Source organism: Lycorma delicatula, chromosome 5 (genome assembly GCF_047948215.1).
Source record: "Lycorma delicatula isolate Av1 chromosome 5, ASM4794821v1, whole genome shotgun sequence".
Taxonomy (NCBI): domain Eukaryota; kingdom Metazoa; phylum Arthropoda; class Insecta; order Hemiptera; family Fulgoridae; genus Lycorma; species Lycorma delicatula.
The window spans coordinates 147,531,798-147,551,000 of NC_134459.1; positions in this window are offsets into that span (position 1 = coordinate 147,531,798).

The window sequence follows — 19,203 nt, forward strand, 5'->3', positions numbered from 1 at the left end:
GATCTTTTGTTCATGCGTTAGGGGTAATGAGGGAAGCTTAATCCCAGATTTTTAACATCCCCCTCCCATAGAATTTTGAAAAACTCAAAATACTCAAAAAGTTTTTAAATGCGCTTTTCTCTGAATCTATGCACTTTAGAGAAAAGTTTTTCAAACAAAAGATGTAGAGGACATTCTCCTCCACAATTAATGTCTTTGAAGTTGTGCCGTATAATTTGAAATTGAAATACTAGGTGGCGCTGTAGTTGTAAAAAATGTTGTAAACGAGTAGACCGGTTAGACACGTGCCCAATTCACAACATTTTCACACTTTCACAAGCTACAGTTCCAAAACGGTAATTCGTACAAGAAAATTGATTAAATAAAGGTTGTCTGTTTTTTTGAGATTAACAACTTTTCCAAATGCAATACAGACGAAAAACAATTTTTTCCTGTGAAAAAACCGAAAAAACACGTTTTTTACAACTTCAGCGCCACCTAGTATTTCAATTTCAAATTATACGGCATAACCTAAAAGACATTAATTGTAGAGGAAAATGTCCTCTCATGTTTTGTTTGAAAAACTTTTCTCTAAAATGCATAGGTTCAGAGAAAAACGCATTTCAAAAACTTTTTGAGTTTTCAAAAATCTATGGGAGGGGGATGTTAAAAATCTGGGATTAAGCTTCCCTCATTACCCCTAAAATATGTAAAAAACATCAATCTGTTGGTAAGGAATTTCAAATAAAAATACAAATTGACTGTAATAATTCGTATACACATAATTGATACTACATAATTTTTTTTCAGAGTAAAGGGTAGGTGTTAGTGACTTGTTTTCTTTCATTACCCCTTCTCAATAGAGCTCATTTCCAGTAAGCTTAGAAATTGCAGAAGAATTATCAGTAGAAATGAATTTAGGTCTATTAGTTTTATTGAAATTTTTTACAACTCTTAAAGCTGTAAAATTGAGGTTACAAAATTAAATCTCTTTGTCTAATGATTCCTGAACAAAAACATCATAAAAGTTCTTTTTTAGTGATGTAGTTTATGGTATTGCATTATTGTAATTGTTATTACACCAGTGCTCTACCAAAGGAGAGATACCTCTATTTTAAGTAAGTTATTAATTATACTAATATTATTTTGTTTCAGGTATTATGATTATGTTATATGAAATCATGACTGGTATGGTAAGTGTGTACTATTCAAAGGTAGCACACACTTAGCATACCAGTCATGACCTCATATAATGTATAATATCTGGAATTAACAGATTATACTTGAAATAATATCAGTATAATTCATAACTGAAAAATAAAATAATATTTAACATTCAAAGTATTTAGAATCTAGTATGCAGAATTGTCTGCATGCTAAATTCTATATACTTTATAAAAAAAAATTGAATATCCATGCAACTTTTTAGGACCAAATGAGAATATAAAAATAATTACACCAAATGTAGCATTCATGAAATAAAATATGACAATAATTTTTATTAAGGAATTTAAGAATTTTTCATTACAACAGATGTATAAAGTGTAGTATATAGCATAGCTCTCTATTTATGACAAAAATGTTTTTTAATATTCATCTGTATTATATACCTTCAAACTGAACTTAGAGGATTAACTCCGAAAACATTCTATAAAAAATTTAAGATTTAAACTACAGTTCTTAGTGTTTTGCTTTGGTAATTTTTAAATGTACAGTTTGAATATAATATATTATTAAGGTTATTTTAAGTGATTTTTGTATTTGCTGTTAAATTATTAATTTATTATATGTTTTTGTAGTAGTTATTGTTTTTTTTTCTGTATTATATACAGATTCTGTAAATTATTTAAATAATTTTTTTTAAAAATAAAAATTGGTATTAGTGTAGTAGGCAATCTACCGCTGTAGTTAGTTAGTTCTTAGGTGGCGCCACTGAAACACTATTGAAATTATAGAATTATAAATGTAATGTGCTGTCTTTGCTTGCTAACCTTGACTAGCGAGTGAAGCGAGCGTAGGTTAACTTTGGTAAGATTATATTTATAATTTTACTTATTTATTTGCTTATTTCAATATAGCATTTCAGTGGCGCCATCTAAGAACTAACTAACTACAGTGGTGGATTGCCTACTACATTGATACCTAAAAACGTTTTACATTTAATATGAGGTTCCATTTCACTTATCGTTTTCCTATTTAACTGGAGTTAAAAACCTAATTTTTAACTTCAAGTTATTATTAATTTTTAAGTTAAAAATTAGGTTTTTAACTCCAGTTAATTCATTTAGTTTTTAAGTGATATATTTAATATATGAGGCTATAATAAATAATATGAGGGGACTAGAATCAAAACTCATAATCCAAAAAAGGTTAGTTAGTTACCAATGGATTCCACAGTAAATTTTCCCAGCAAGGAATTTGAATATGTAATCAATTTAAATGTGACTTAATTGACTAAATGTGAGCATGTACCTTCAGGTACATGCTCACAAGTTTATCTTATTTATCTATTTCTAAAAGAATTACAATCAAGAATTAAATACCATAAAATGTTTAGCACATACAGTGGTTACAAAATCTAAATTAATTGACAAATGCTAATAAAATACTTAGGCTTCTCTCTTGCCTATCATCTGTACCCTCGCAATATTTGCACATCATTGATACACACTTTCTTCTGGCATGGAGGTAGATCCCAAACGATCCATGGCCCGAAAGCCACTGGACAGTACAGAAATTCACCTCCCCATGTCCCCTGTTGATCCAGGTCCTTATTGATGGTATTAGATGATGCATCCGACTTCTAGTCTCTGCTTCAACCCACATATTGTAAATAATATTGAAATCCTTTGGATAGCTGCTACAACAGAAGTTGGGCCTAAAGGTGTTCATTAGGAAACAAAATTCATGATCAATTTCATGTCATGTATTATGTGAATCTAGGCCTCCCTAATTTTACACTATGAGTAGTGTTATTATATTTTAAATACATACATTATCACTATGGAATCTAAATACTGCAATAATAAAATCAGTTTATTATAAACCATGTTGACATTTATATTTGTAATATAAGACAATGAAGACCAGTATAATCAAAGAAGGAACAAAATTAAAAAATTACCCTCAAAAACCCAAGCCAACAATTTTGTTCAGAGATTTTATAAGGAAAAGGTGCTTGATGTTTGCAGGCTTTCCTAGATATTTTTTTATGTTTCCTGTTTTTGAGTGAAAAATTTGATAAAAACATTTCATAAAGATTGTTTTACTGCTGAGAAATAGGGTTTAAATTTGCTTCAACTTTCACACAAAAATAGAATAATTGATGGATGCACTCTAAAAATTAAAAATGCAAAGTTCATGATTAAAAAGAAATTAATGGAAAAAAAAACTATTTCACAATCACCTGTGATTTATAAATGTGATTATAATTTGAAATAATTTCTGAAAATTAAATATATTTATTTCTTTTCTTTTATCAAAAATAGAATGTCAAGAAATTTATTAATAGTATTTAATGTTTGGGAGTCTCATTATTGCAGAGAAAGAAGTCAAAGGAAATATTCCTTTGAATATTTAATGTAGATGCCATGAACTCTTACTTAAGAATTATTTTGAATACTTGTTACAATCTAGGATTTAATTCGTGATGTGCCAGAGGCTATTTATAACAGAAAAGCATCAGCAAAATCATTCTAACACAGGTATGGCCATGCAAAATTATAAATTTGTAATGGTGTTTTATCCACAAACCATTACACTGATAGACAAAAAAATTTTTTTTTAATGTTTCTCCAAGTGTGATACCATTATTTGAATTATTTTTTGTGTACATTACAGATCTGTAGATATAATTTTTCTATCACTCTTAGTTTTAAATAAATTAAGTTTCAAAAAAAATTAAGGGGTATTAGTTAAAATCTATAAAATTTATAATTTTGCATGGTCATACCTGTGTTAGAATGATTTTGCTTTTATAAATAGCCTCGGACACATCACGAATTAATGTCCAACAGTAAACGGCTAGCATGTTAGTATTCCATTTCCCTTTATAGCGGCCTTCCATCAGCAAAATATCTAGGTGGAAATGTTCACAGAGTTTGTCACTTACATCTCTGAGGTTGTCCAGGAAAATCCAGATGCGAGTGTTGGAAATGTATTTTCAAAAACATATTTCATCCCATAGCTCTGTATGAAGTAAGAAGTTGTTTAACAATATCATGTTAATTGTCGGATTTTTGTTTGCGAAGAAAAATTTTGCAAACAACTTTAAATGAAGTCCAAGCTGCACTTTCTACATTATTTAACAGCGAGTTGAATAGATCATCTTTGACCAACTCTTATTTGAAGATCAACAAATATATCTTCTTTAATTTTTACTTCACTTACATTCAGAAATTTTTGCCTGATGTACAAAAATCCAGAACTACACATCTTCATTGCTTTTAAAAAATTTTTCATTAGTCCTAGCTTGATATGGAGAGGGGGTAAAAATATTTTTTTTTGGATTTAACTAAGGGATCATGAATAATATTTTTCCCATTTGGAGTTAAGTTGTCTTGTTTCTTCCACTCTTTGGTAATATAATGTTTATCCCTAGTTCGGCTATCCCATTCGCAAAGAAAACACATGTACTTAGTGTAGCCTAACTGCATGCCTAACAAAATAGCTATAACTTTCCAATCGCCATGTATGTAACAGCTATGAATTTTAGAAAATCTCATCACATCGTATGTTTCAAATTAATACCGTAAGTGATTGGTACCAAAGGATATTTGTTACTGTTGTATAGTAGAACCACTTTTAAACTATACTTGGATGAATCTATGAAAAGGCACTAGTCCTCAGCTTTATGAACTTATCCTAAGTGCAACATAAGCTCATCAATATTTCTGCAATAAACCAAATTATTTTCATCAATAAAGTACTGAGAAAGTTCTTTTTGTTGGCTTTGAAAGCCCAAAATTTTTGTACTTTGCAGTTTTTATTCTGACAGTTCAGCTTGATTTTTTGATAAATTTAAAACCATAAGCAGCAAGTCAATCATTTAATTCACCTTGTGATATAAGATGCGCCTTATTGGAAGATAATTCAAAATCAAAATCATTGTTGTCTTCTTCAGTACTGCCTGATTCTTAATTACTGCTTTTGAAACATCACAGGTGGCTCAGGAACTGGAATAATTTCGCTGTGAAGTACAGGCCTGATTGCAGATTGCAATGAAGGATATTTTACATTATGTTTAGATTTTTTAGAAATTCTAGACACACTTGTTAAACAAAAGTAACAATCAGTTACATGATCCTTGGGTTCACACCAAACCATAGGTACAACAAATGGCAAAGCCTGATGTGTACCGTTTAGCTACGCTTTAAATATTCAGAACAATTGGTGCATACTATATGAGGAGCCCAGGTCTTATCGTGACTACCAATTTTACACTAAAAACACAAATGATATGCTTTTTTAATTATAGGTGTAATGTTTTTTCTATTTTATTTTACGGTAAACTCACCACGTACAATTTCGAGTCATTATGACACTGCACTGTTAACAAACAGTAAGACTGAGCAAAATTAATTCATTCCTAAATCCAGTCCATAATACAAACAACACAGCTATACTTTCAGCTACATGTTTTGATCTGCACAGACATGATTAATCTTGTCACTCTTGAAGGCTCACTCTTAAGTATTAGACGTGATGTCATAATATGTGACTATGATATGATTTAATTCTTTGTCTAGTATTGTTTATTTATAGCTTACAAATTATGTTGACAAAGGTAAGACAATAAAAACAGCTTACAAAATATAATATATGGGCTTAAAATGCTAACTATGTTGTTGGAGCATTTATGTGTGGGTTTTGTGTAGGTACTTCTGTGTATGGTGTAGCCTTGGTGGGGTGAGAGTCTGGAGTGAATGTGGTAGACAAGAGAAGGTACATGGTACAATGTTGTGAAGTGTAGTGCAAATTTGAGCAAAAGTGATTATTAGATTATTACATGTTGGTTGTTGAATAAATTTATATTCAATACATCAAGCATATTGTGTTTTTTATTCAAGTAGTGCCAACCATATCTGGGGGATCCAGCCTATAATTAAACTAAGTACAGCCAACCTGAGCTATTAACACATATGTTAATGACGAATCATTAAGAGGTTTTGAAGAAATCTGACTGATGTCTCATATATGCAAGGTTATTAGATTAAAGTAACGGTAATAAGCTATTTATGTTAGAAATTATAATTAGTAATAATAATTACATTAATAAATTGCAAAAACAGCATCCCAACCCCGTAGGGGGAAGACACTCAACCTTGTGACGTTACAGGTCGTCACACCACCCCCTCCGTTCCGAGCCCTGAGGGGCTTTACTGGAGGTCGTCTTTAGACCCTCTAACTGATTATATCTTACAGTCATCAGCCAGGCCTCGGTCGGGATACCATTGATGTAAATGCCTCGGTAGACATTTGCATCAGTAAAATACAAATAAAAGTTTACCTTCACATAGGTCTCAAACGGACATCCAACCTAATATAATTTCCTCAAACTAACTGACAGAAACCGCAGAAGCGCCAACCTCGCGCCTAGTTCATTTTTGTCAGCACCGTTCATGACTGTGAATGCCACAGAAAACGAATGAGTTGAAACGTAATCAGTGTTACACTCTTACTAACCAAATTATGTCTTACGCAACACAGAAATTCAGACCAACACCCAAATAAGTCGATCAATTTAAGTCACCTAACAAGGGGAACGTAACCTCATTCTGGTCCGCGCAGGAGCCGGGGACAAATCCCGCACCACCACCTGTTTCCATCATGGAGTCTCGCGTGGCATTACGAGGTCACGATCAGGACCGCCACTGGCGGAACGAAGCTACGCCTCCGGTCACATGAGCTACCATACCCCACCAGCGGGAGCCACAAATCGAATCACAAACAACTTAAATATAACCGTGGCACAATGCCAATGCACCTACCTACCAATCCCATGCCTACGCCGGAACCCTAGCCATCCGGGATCCTATCATGATCGAGTACTCCGATTAAACTCCCTCTGCAGACCTACACACCGCAAGGGCGCGAAGAAAACCAGCCACTATAGACCACTCCTCGCGGATCATCCAGTTAATACGGAGATCCAGAAAGGAATGCATTTTCTCAAGTTTCCTAACACCTTGTGAACGTTCGACCTTGTATCTGGGACAGATGTAGAGTACGTGGTCCACTGTATCATCAGTCCCACATTCCGGGCATTGACTCGAATCCACCAAATGAAACTTAGCCAAACTCGCCCGAAAGGCACTATGCACAGAGAGAAACTGTATGATATACCGATTGGGGGAGACCAATCCAATCGCATCTAAATCAGACACTATAGGAAATATACCATACGTGTAGCGACCTGTGGGGGATTCGTTCCACCTGACCTGCCAAGACGCAAGATCCCCGGTCTTCAATCTCCTACTTTCGTTCTGACGTCAATAGGTTATTTACCTTGGAAATGTAGCGTTATCTACGCTCATTAGCCACGATATCAATTGGCTTGACTCCGGCTATAACACCCGCTGCCTCCTGCGAGAGACTGTTCTATAACCACCTATAACAGTCAGCAAGAGGAGTCGCTGAGCCGGTAACAAAATGTCCTGCAATACCTAAAAGCCAAGCAGTGAGCCCAGACAGACGCAGCATACAGCATAATAGCTTCACTGACACCTTTGTAAAGGATACTCATGGTACAGTAATTAAACCCCCAATCTAAATTAATGACTCTGTGGATTCCATAAAAAGCATCAGCAGCCGTTTTGGCCACATACTGTAGGTGTTCCTTGAACCGAAAACTTTCATCAAGGATATCACCCAGGCATTTTTAAGCCGTAACGTACCAAATAGGGAGACCAGCCATTCGAACTCGGATTCATCAGGAAGCAGCCAATCGGCCATTAAGCAACATCATTGTGGTTTTCTGTGGGCTGAAAATCATCTTATGTTGGAGTGTCTCAAAAGTATGAGCAGCTCGGAACTCTACCTCGGTACGCGAATCCCTTTCAATAAGTAGGAGCGTGTCGTCAGTATAAGCGACGATACGACAATCACATGGCAACCTTAAACGCAATATGAATCGAAATTTTATGATCCAAAGAAGGGGACTCAGACACTGCCCTAAGGGCATCCTTTAGTTAAGAACCTCCGGGCCGCCATCATTAAAATTGAGAACCCATAAAAATTGCCACTTTTGAATTAGAGAAATACATTACCTCATCAATATCTTCTTCATAACTAAACTCCATTCAAATGTATTATTTCCTGCTCCTATTAAACCTAAAATTACTAATATTCAAAAGAAAACCATATTTAATTCATCGCCTTCATTGAGAATAGCACTTACCTTATTAATAACACTACTAAGAAGTGTTTACAAAATATCAAATCATAATATCGTTGATCAGAGGTCAACGGCATATCAAATCCATCTCTTATTATATTTTTATTTTTTTTTAACCTCTGGGACTACTGTTAGGTATTATTTCAGAGGATGACATGAATGACAATTTTTTAGTGTGTGAAAATGCCATGCCTGATTGGGATTTGAACCCAGGACCTCCAGATGAAAGGCCGAGATGCTACCACTTGCGCCATGGAGACCTCAAATTACATTACCTGCATTTCTAATTAACTCCCAGACAACGTTTCACTTATTTGATGACTTCATAATATAATTTATACAAGTCTCCTTCTTCACCTTTCTAGTCGTTTTCAGCAATTCTCATTCAGGTTCCTGTAATTTCCTATAACAGTTCCACATGCCTTAGCCAAATCACTGAACATCAAAACCCGGTCTTTAACTGTCTTCAAATAATTGCTGTACCATTTAACTGTGAATGAATTAGCTCTATATTACTTACTCTCATGGGAAAAGAGACTTCAAATGCCTTAAATAAACATTCAAATCTGTCAGCTGGCTTTCATGAATCAACCAGTCTTGGCTGGTCAAAACTTATGAAAAATTCTGAAAATTTTAGTTTCAATAAAAACTAACATAATATCTGCATCATAGTCAGAAACACAAAGATCAACTACTGGCACTTGTAACTACATAAGTAAAAACTAGAAATATTGTAATCTCAAGACAGGAGTATCCTAGAGTGGGTTCTAAACTAGAGACATATAAATTATAAGATTCCAACAAATCCCCAATCCTGCCATTCTTTTTGTTAATCTTATTTAAATCAATGCAAAAGACAATAATATTATATCTTCCCCAATCCAATTCAGTCAAAACTTTGATCAAGAAGATTCTGTAACATATCCAAATTTCCTTATGGTGGGTGGTGAAATGATAACACTACCACATTTAAATCTGTAAGCAGCAAACAACATATCTTGAATCGTTTTCAGTGCCAATATTGCCTAAAGTCATTATTTGAAACCTATGATTACTCCTAAGGAATATACATACATGAGTCCCAATTTTTATAAACTGAATAAGAAAATGAGGACCATATAACGTAACAGAGGGTATGTAAAGCTCATTTTCACCAGAATCCAATAAGTGTTCACTTAAAAACAAGATCTGGTTTACAATAATAACAAAACTGCTGAAGAACCAAATGTTTATTCCTTATACAATGAATAAACCGCAAAAGTTATTTTTAAATTACACAATTAAAAAATTACCACCCTTATCTTTCACTTCATTAATCCTTCCTGGTGTGATAACATTTTGTTACAAACAATTTTCTATTCAAAATTTTTTTGGCAAATCATTAGCAATTCTACCAGTCTGCACCACCTATCCAAAACTTGTTACTACCTTATTACTTTTTGTACAAACTTATTACCACTTTCTTACTTTTTATACACTAAATAAAGTTTTGTTATTAAATTTATTACTACCTGGAAGTCATTTTAACACTGACATTAATAGATGTAACAAAGTCCTTTTTTAATTCAGTTTTATGTAGTTTAAATTACAGGTTCACTTATTTTAGTTACGTTTACATTGTTAAAATTAACAATTTCCTTTAACCTTTCTTTTTCTTGTTTAGCCTCCAGGAATTACCATTCAGGTATTACTTCAGAGGATATGTATGAGTGTAAATTAAGTGTAGTCTTGTACAGTCTCAGTTCGACCATCATTCCTGAGATGTGTGGTTAATTGAAACCCAACCACCAAAGAACAGCGGTATCCATGATCTAGTATTTAAATCCGCATAAAAGTAACTGCCTTTACTAGGACTTCAACACTGGAACTCTCAACTTCCAAATCAGCTGATTTGGGAGGACACGTTCACCACTAGATCAACCCAGTGGGTTAAATTTCCTTCAACCTCTTATAAATAATTTATTTATTATTTTTATTGGTATGATTACTATATGTGAAGTTCTTTACCAATAAACTTTTGTTAATAAAATTAACATTTAATTTTTTTATATTCTTTGCTTATAAAAAAAAGTTTATATTCTTTGCTAGAAAAAAAAAGTTTATTTCCTTAAGAATAACAAAGCATGTTCCACCTCTGTATTTTGCCTCTGATATAGAATGGTGATTAAATTAACTGAAAAAGTCAAAGGTAAGATTTTATACAAAGCCTTGACAATATTTTATTGTAATTATTATGAAAAAGTACATCACTTGCACCCCATAATAGAAATTAAATATTCATTTCTAGTGAAGCTTCCAGCAAGCTGAATAGCCTCCCTAGCAACACTGGAGCCCCAGGTAAAACATTAGATTACACATATATATGCCATCCATTTTCTTTTCAAGAATTGTTACAATTCCCCTACTGTGGCTCTCCCCCACTATTACCAGATTATTCACTGAGGCTTTGCAAGATATGATGCAATCAGAACCCTCATAACCAACGTCTACAATTTTTCTTTAAAGTTACATCATTACTATTTAATTAAATTATTACATTATGTTTTTAATTCATCTTGATTCTGACACACTTATAATATAATTCAGTTACACTACCACTATTATCACTGCTACGCCACTTAAAAGGAGAGAAACCACATTGTTCATCTTTCTATTTAAGTATTTCCAACTACAGTGAACAGATGTCCTAATTAACTTCTACTCCATGGCCAAAATAATTTCTTCTTTATCTAAAACAAGTTTACAGATATTAACATTTTACTTTCTAAGATACCCAAATACTGCAACTGCAATCTAATTATTTTATTTAAGTACATAATGTCTTGCTGTACATTTTTACATTTATTGTCAACAGTGAAACATTAATCTTCCATCCCAGCAAGGAGGTGCAAATCAACCTGAAATGCACCACAAGCATACAAATTAGAGCCCTTAATAAGGAAATTCGATGGTTTCAGATAGTCATATCTAAAATGCAACCGGGCATGACACCTAAAACAACAATCATCCAACTGCCTTAACAGATCTATTACAGATTGGACACACACCATTAAAAGCCATAAAGTTAAACGACAAGTAAATATTCAAATGTAATATTACAAGTGAGATTTATTATTAGTGACATGTGACAACTAGTGTACTAATATATAAACTTTTTTTTTGTCTTCAGTCATTTGACTGGTTTGATGCAGTTCTCCAAGATTCCCTATCTAGTGCCAATCATTTCATTTCGGTATATACCCCTCATCGTACCTCCCTAACAATTTGTTTTACATATTCCATCGTTGCCTCTCTGCACAATTTTTCCCATCTACTTGTCCCTACAATATTAAAGCAACTATTCCAATATGCCTTAATATGTGGCGTATAAGCCTGTCTCTTCTTTTGACTATATTTTTCCAAATGCTTCTTTCTTCATCAATTTTTCACAACACCTATTTGTCAATTTATCCACCAATCTGATTTTTTAACATTCTCCTATTGCACCACATTTCAAAAGCTTCTAATTTTTTCTTTTCAGGTACTCTTGATTGTCCAAGTTTCACTTACATATAAAGCTATCCTCCAAACATATACTTTCAAAAATGTTTACCTGACTTTTAAATTAATTTTTGATGTAAATAAATTATACTTCTGACTGAAGGCTCATTTCACTTGAGCTAATGGGCATTTTATATCGCTCCTGCTTCATCCATCTTTAGTAATTCTACTTCCCAAATTAACAAAATTCTTCTACTTCCAAAACCTTTTCTCTTTCTATTTTTATATTCGGTGGTCCATCTACATTATTTCTACATTTCATTTTTTCGTTTTGCTCTTGTTTATTTTCATGCATAGTTATTGAGAGAACTTCATCCATGCTGTTCATTGTTTCTTCTAAATTTTTTTACTCTCAGCTAGAATTACTATATCATCAGCAAATTGTAGCATCTTTATATTTTCATCTTGTACTGCTACTCCGAATCTAAATTGTTCTTTATCATTAAATGATAGTTCTATGTAAAGATTAAAAAGTAATGGGAATATGAAACAGCCTTGTCAGACTCCCTTTTTTATTACGGCTTCTTTCTTATGTTACTGTTGGATTCTTGTAAATGTTAGCAATTGTTCTATCTTTGTAAGTGAACCCTAATTTATGTAAAATGATGAACATTTTATTCCAGTTTTATAAATGCTAAGTATGTTGGCTTGCTTTTCTTTAATCTTTATTTTACTATTAATCTGAGCACTAAAACTGCTTCCCTTGTCCCTATCATTTCCTGAAATCAAATTGGTCTTCTCCTAATATTTCTTCCTCTCTCCTCTCATTTCTTCTGTACATAATTCTAGATAAGATTTTTGATGCATGAGTAGTTAAGCTAACTGTTATGTATTCTTCACATTTATTTGTTCCTGCTTTCTTTGGTATCATGTCTATAACACTCTTTTTTAAGTCTGATGGAACTTCCCCTTTTTCATAAATATTACAAACCAGTTTTTATAATCTATCTACAGCTTCCTCACCTGCATTGTGCAGTAATTCTCCAGGTATTCCGTCTACTCCAGGAGCTTTTCTGCCATTCAAATCTTTTAATGCTTTCTTAAATTCAGACCTTAGTACTGTTTTTCACTTTTCATCCTCTTCGACTTCTGCTACAACACCAGTTTCTAATTCATTTCCTCTGTATAACTTTTCAATATATGTCACACATCTATCAACCTTTCCTTTTGTATTTTAAACTGGTACACCATCTTTGTTTAACACATTATTAGAATTTAATTTATGTACCACAAAATTTTCCTTAACTTTCTTGTTTGCTCTATTTTACCAATGATCATTTCTCTTTCCATGTCTGAACACTTTTCTTTAATCCACTCTTCTTTTGCTAGTTTGCACTTCTTGTTTATAGTATTTCTTAATTGTCGATGGTTTGTTCTTTTACTTTCTTCATCACTAGCATTCTTATATTTTCTACATTCATCCATCAGCTGCAATATATCTTCTGATGTCCACGGTTTTCTACCCGTTCTCTTTGTTCTGCCTAAGTTCACTTATGCTGATTTAAGGATTACCTTTTTAACATTCTCCCATTCTTCTTCTACCTTATCTCTTGCGATTTCCTCCTCAAAAATCTTCTTTACCTCCTCTTCCTCAAGTTTCTCTAAATTCCACAGATTCATCTGATACCTTTTCTTCAGGTTTTTAAACCCCAATCTATATTTCATTTCACTAAATTATGGTTGCTATCAATGTCTACTAGAGGATAAGCTTCACAGTTGAGTTGATTTCTAAATTTTTGCTTAACCATAACAGTTATATACTTCATCATATAAACAACCATATAAAACCTCATATACAACAAAGCTTTGATAAGCAGTTCTTAATCATTTCAGTCCAACATATAATAATTTGTAGTCTCTTATCTACACTTACTTATCTAAAACTACCTCTGTAGTCACTTATCTTAAACTCATACACCATTTAAATAATAAGATATTATCAAAATATTAAATGCCCTATCAGCTGTGTCATACCTCACAGAGCATAAATAATTTAATTAAATCAGCATATTAGTCTTAATACAATTAAATTACAGGAAGTCAGTAATCTAAAAATTAAATTTCAATACTTTAAAGTAGATTTTTATCAGTGAATGAATAATTCCATTTCAATAAAAACAAAATTTAACAAAAAATACAAAATACAGGGAACTTTCCCAAATCAAGTCGCACCACAAGTCACTAATCCTTTTCTAAATGGCCTGATTTAACAAAAAGACCTAAAAACATAAAAAAACCATCAAAATTCCCTTCATTATGAGCTCAAAAACACGTGCAGTGTTCTCAATATCTCTCATTGCTACAGTAGTTATCTTCTACTCAATTTCAATTAATGAGTGGTGGAAAAGTTGTTTTGAAGGAAAGATGAATTTTATTAAAACAAACTGTAAACCTACACAGATTAGAAAAAAATTCTCTTTTTCACTCATGTTTGAACTAGCACCTAGGTATATAATAGACATTGTAATTGTCTATAGCTGTTTTTCTACAAAGTAATTTGAGGTTAGTTTAATCTTAACATAAATAAAAATTTCCAGCTGTTTCAGTGGAATTTTTTTTGACAATTTTAACTGAAACTTTTTGTATTATAATACTATTGTTAAAACACAATTAAAGCAAAAATAGCCTCATATCTTTAATGAAAGCCAAAAATTACACAAATTGAACATATAGCAAAACCATATTGGTGATATAGAAACCTATTAATATTCTCCTGGTCAGAAAATGAACAAAAAAGGATAGATAAAAAATCAATCAATAAAAAAATTATAATATCCAAAAATTAAGTTGAATATCAATATATCCAAATGAGCCATTATTCTTTATACTCATTTAAATTTATTTTAATAATATATCTTTGATGGGTAGAAATATCAGTAAAAGTCAAAAAATGGGATAAGTATATTTTTTTATTTTATAGTCAGAAAAAGACTTAAGTTATTTAATTTACGAATGAAAGTGTGACTGAATATAAAAGTATAGTTACTATTACACGGGCTATTCTAACATAAATTAATTACTGATTACAAGAATAAGTTTATGTATGTAAAAATAATATGTAAAAAAATAGTTACAGTCACCCGCCATTGAAAATTGTGTACTTATATTATTTATACCATGTTTTATGATCTATTTGATGAATAGTACAACTTGCACGAATACAGCCAATTGGTCTTTCTAGATTTAAAAAAGTATAAATTGAATTATATTATTACAGTTAGAATTTCTTAAAAAATAATTTTTCAATCATTAGTCATGAAAAATTGTATGTGTGTTATACTATTTAGATCACACTATTTTGTTTTTTTCTTGAGGTTCTTAAAATAGTATAAATGTAGAACCAGAATTTGGTGATAGGTCACTGTTATAAGTAACATATGCATATTTTTACAAACACACACACTGGATCAATAGGTGTAATGTTATAAAAGTACTAATAATACATTTTTATTGTCATCTAACCTGTGATTATTATATATTTGTAATGTTTGATAAAGTTATAAAAAGATGGAGAATCAAATTACTTATAAATAATATAATTTTTGGGTAACAAAGAAAATAAAAGCACATTCATTATGATAAGTTTATATGATTTACAAGTTTAACTGTAAATCTTAGATAAGTTTAACTTATCTAAGATTTACAATTTTCTACTACAGAAGTTGAAAGTCTTGTTTTATTAAAATTTAAACATAGTGTTAACAGTTCTGCTTTACTGCAAAACCTTTTATGGTTATTTATATGCATAATAAATAAAATAGTTTTCATTGTACTGCTCTCAATATGATGATAATGTTTGACAAATATGAATAATACCATTAAAATTTCTATTTCTATTAGATTTTCATCATGCTCAATTAATTAACACGTCAAATGGAAAATAAAGTTTTGACCTAGTTGAGTATTTTTAGAACCTCATTTTCATTTTACTTGAACTAATCTAACAAAATATGTAAAACAAACTTTTTCAAGAAATAAAAGAAAGATTTCCTTGTTAGTTTTTTAATTTTTAAAAATGTCACAATACAGCCAACAATGGCAGAAATCAGATGCTAGTAGTCAAATCACAATACAATCAAATATGCAATACATTTGAATTAATTTAGTCACACTTTTATATTACTGTACTTCATATTGCCATGATTTATCCTTATGTTGTAACAATATACAACTTTTTTTAATTAAAAATGTGACAAAAATACATTTTTGTATCATTTTTTATAAATGTCTCAAAACTATTTATAACAAACTTTGATTATAAAAGGATTTTTTATTATAATTGTTTGTAGTAGGCAGTATAAGCTAAGAAAAACATTTTTGTATTTAGTATTAATTACCTTAACCAAAATTTTAATTTCCTGACATAATTAGGGTATAAGGTTCATAAATAAATGAACAAACAAGTTATGCTTAATAAAAGAAAGAAAGAAAAATATGATTTTGTTATTAAAAAATGTCTGTTTCATTATTATTTCTATTATTCTTGAAAAATTTAGAACTTGCCTTTATACTCTTATGCCCTCCTATTAAAGATATATGAAGACCTCAGGCAAAGAACAATCTGTCCATTTTTAAAAAAAATTGGGTTAGTGCTGCCATCTATATTTTAATGGTTTTATAAGTAAAACTAGTAATTTTGAGGAAAAAACAGTCCATGTCCATGATATTCACGTTTGAATATTATGTATTCAGGGATGTATCAATCTGTCTCATAATTTACAAGCAAAAACAATCTATGTTCAATCAGCTGACTACATCACAATGGAAAAGTAATCTAAGTCCATGCCAGGTTTGAGGTTATGGTAGGCATTACTAGTAGGTGGTGATTTTTTGTACAAGAGTTTTTATTTCACTTTTAAGTGTGTTTAGCTTAAGATAAAATGAGTGAATCTGATGAAGGTTGTAAAAGCACTCAGAAATGAAAAATACATGGAAGATTATCTGATGCTTCAAAAAAAAGCTGTCTCATATTTTTGGAGAGCCATGTCACTGCAAACACTAAGTGTTTTGACATAGTAACAAGCAATGAAAGGAAAAAATTGTTGAAGGACTTTAATTGGTGATTGTAATGATCAATATTCATATTTACGTGGCTTAATTTCCATTTGCACGTAGCTCAGCGAGACCAAGAAAAGCTAATGCAGCTGCAGGTAACCTAAAAGAATATTATTATTATTATAAAGTTAGGATAAACAGTAATAATAAATTACAAGAAATTCAAAATTTGCGAGAAGGCTGTTATTATATCATTTTTTGGCATAACAAATCAAAGAATAATTACATTAAAAAAAAAGCACTAGTAACAACTAATCAAGCTCCTGTTGATATGCGAAGTAAACACTGTAACAAACCTCAACTGTAAATAGAGAAACTAAAAATTTTGTGTGGGAGCACCAATCATCTTTGAAAGGGCACAAGTCCCATTACTGTTTGAAAAAAACAAGAAATGTTTATCTTCTAGTGGAGTTAAATATTAATAAACTATATAAAATGTACATAGGAAAATTCCCAAACAACCCTGTTTCATATGAATATATTTTCCACAGAATATAATTTTTCATTTGGGTATCCCAGGAAAGATACCTACTCCAAATGCGATGATATTAAAGTAAAAATAAAATTTATAGAACTAGAAAAACAAAACTGCCTCATAAATTTACAAAAGATGATGAATTGAATATTTTAAACGAAACATATGAAAGTTACTTAAAGAGGAGTAATAAATTTTATGATCACAAAAGATATATTAAATATCAATATAAAATAATCAAACATGTGGAAGCATATGTTATGTTAATTTTATGAAAAATTTACCGTGCCCTAACTAAACTACAAACGATGTATACTATCATTGCCACCTTACATTTATCTTTTTAATATAAATGTACTTAAAATAAATGATGTTTTCTTTTATGGATGTAACGAAACAAATGATAGAAGAGGCTCTAATGATGTATCATTTTTGTATCATTTTGTGATGAATTTTCATTTTGTGATGGATTCAAATGTGAAACATCTTCATTTTTTTATGAAATCATGCAGTGGACAAAACAAAATTTTTAGTCATTAGTTTTTTTTCATTTTTATGCACTGAATTAAGAGTGTTCAGACTCCAAAACTGTATATTTTCCTGAAAGAGGTCATTCTTATACGGAAACTGATAAGGATGTGGGAGTTATTAATCAAAAGGTTACAGTTGAGTTGCCAGAAGAATGGATTCAACATATTGCTGATTCTTGCAGCAAACTTACACCACGTATTTCATTGTGATCAAACTATTTTCAGTAACTGGGAGAACTATCTACTTAAATTTTGTTATTACGACAAAGCACCATTTCGTACAAGACCCATAAAAGAGCTGAAATACGATTCTAAATTCTGTAGAACTCTTCGTTTGCGTACTGAGTATGATGATCCCTGGTCATCACACATAGGTTTGATAACGAGCAATGACAACCACTCCAGCTGCTTCTTATCTTTGGCCTATTCATTAACAAAGAAAAATATAAAAATCTTCAGGTATCAAAAACATTCTGTAGCAGTCGTGCCCAAGACATTTTTACCAATTTACCTCATCATTAAATTACATTTCTTTAAATTTGATGTTGTTTTTATTTAATTATTATTTTCTCTTAACTGATTATCTAAAGTATAAATCATATTTAAAATAATTCATGTTTTTCAAATAGAATTTGAAGTATTTTGGTAGTTTCTGGACTGGAAATCTTACTGATTTTTGTAGACTTAATAATTCCCAAGATTTACTGTTCTTGTTCTGATAAATTTTATAGTAATAATATCATGTAATTTATTTTAATAAAATCATTTTTTAATTTAATAACATCACGTAATAATAAGTTTTTTAAATTTTATAATAATAATAATAATGTTATGTTAGTTTTAGTATTTTCTGGACTGGAACTGTTGGCTGATTATTATAAACTTAGAATTATAATTGCCTGGAATTTTACTGTTTTTGTAGTAATAAGTTCTGCTGAAATCATTTTCAGTGTTTTGGTATTTTCTGGACTGGAAATCTTGTTTGATTTTTATACATTTAGAATTATAATGCCAAGGATTTACAATTTTGGAAGTAATAATACATTTTATAATTATAATATTATGTTAACATTTTTTGTAGTTTCTAAATTGGAATTGGTCTTCAACTTTTATGAACTTAGATTAATAATTCCTTGGATTTATATATTTTAGTTTGTATTTTTGTTTTTACCTTTTCCTAATTATAGAACTTAATCTATTAATAAATGAAAGTATTAAAAAAATATATA